Here is a 1932-nt window from a genome sequence, read left to right on the forward strand (position 1 = left end):
CTGGCAGGACACCGGGCAGCTCTGCCGTGCACACTGTGACAGCAGCATTCCTCAAAACCAGCAGAAGCTCCAGGGCCAGGAAGTAAAAATTCCTTTGATCCTTCTGGTAATTCACTCTTTGATGCTGGCTTTCAACGTTTGTCATCTCCCAGCTGAGAACTGATGTAAAACACTTCCATGGGCTCTTTTTGTCTCAGAGACAAGATGTGTGAGGCTACCATGGGACAGAAACTCCAGCTTCAGCACAAGCAGTCACACAGGACGGAAAAAGCAGGAAGCAGTGGTAATTTACAAAGCAAATACTGCCATGACCATTCAGTGTTTGTTCACATTCCACACCCCTGGTCACATAAACAAAACAAATTCCAACAAACACCGGTGGAGCTGACCCAAGAGTACAAAGCTGGGACGATCAGCAATGGCTGCAACACTCTCAAGTGAAGATGAGGTCCTGGAGGCACCAGGATGCAGAATTATCAACCAGGCGGGCGAACTCCTCCCTGAATGCACGCGGAGGGCTCTGCTCTGTCCGAAGTGGGACGCACGGATTTTGTAGACCAAAGACACAGCATTTGCTCCTGTGCTCTCATGAAAATGGGAAACTGGACGAACTGGATTACAGGCGCCCAGCTCTCAAGTGAAGATGAGGTCCTGGAGGCACCAGGATGCAGAATTATCAACCAGGCGGGCGAACTCCTCCCTGAATGCACGCGGAGGGCTCTGCTCTGTCCGAAGTGGGACGCACGGATTTTGTAGACCAAAGACACAGCATTTGCTCCTGTGCTCTCATGAAAATGGGAAACTGGACGAACTGGATTACAGGCGCCCAGCAAGGTCAAGCACAAGTGCACGGGGCTGTAGGGGCACAGGCGACCTGCCAAATGCCTGGCTAGCGAGGAGGAGCTTCCAAACACAGCGAACAGCTCGGGCTTGCTGGGGGCTACAGCTGTGCCAGCAGCCCCGCTCTTGGCGACAACGCCAGGAGGAAGTTAGCGCTGGTGGGAACTGCCTCTCCGTTCACCTCCCCTCGGCAGAAACCGCTCCGCAGCGCTTTCCCTTGGAGGTTCTTCCACTGTGACCAGCCCTTCTTTGACGCCGCTTGAGACGGCGCTACATGACCACAGGAACGGTCCTAACGAGGTTACCTCGAACAGCCTTAAAAGGGCCCCACGGGACCGACACCAGGAACACCTCCCACAGAGCAGCAACCCGCAGGTATGCCACAGTAACATCACCGTGCAGAAGGGAGGTTTCAGTTCAACATTTAGATTACAATAAAATAAAAACCAAGTCGCTAAAGTATTGTTTATGTTTTTATTCTTACCAGTCATGCAGTCATATCATATTACTGACTTTCTGATAGTTATTTAAAGAGCATTTATGTTGCTCAAACGCTTTGAAACTGCTTCCTGGCTTATTTCCCCTCTTTTTCTGCAGGTAAGGTAATGATTTACACTGCTACAAGATTCAGCCTGCTTGCTCTACTAAACAAGTGTATTTGAAAATTGCTTTCTGGGCTGCTGATAACATTGATTTTTCTCTTTATCTCAATTTTTACCTCCACCTCAGCTCTTTAAAGATCAGTTCTTTCGTTTTCCTTCTGTTTGTTTTGCAATCTGAAACAAGATTTTAATGCTGGTGAACCCGGCAGCCGCATTAAGATATAAATTAAAAAAGACCAAAGCAATCCGTTTTCCTAAGGTCGCTTTGCTTTCCTCGGCAACTTCCACTCCTCGATCTGTCCTGGCTGCCTTCCGGAGAGCTCCGGTTTCTCTCAGAGCTCTGTCGCAGCAGCCCTCATTTATGGGGTCGGTTTTCTTTCAGATGTCACCGCACACCCACCGGCTGCTGGGAGAAGGTCCCGGGCCAGCGTGTCTCTGCTGGCCGCGCACAGCAGAGCCTGCGTGTGGCACGAACGCGAACCCAGCCCTG

This window comes from Buceros rhinoceros, unplaced genomic scaffold, assembly GCF_000710305.1.
Source record: "Buceros rhinoceros silvestris isolate BGI_N320 unplaced genomic scaffold, ASM71030v1 scaffold3732, whole genome shotgun sequence".
Classification (NCBI taxonomy): domain Eukaryota; kingdom Metazoa; phylum Chordata; class Aves; order Bucerotiformes; family Bucerotidae; genus Buceros; species Buceros rhinoceros.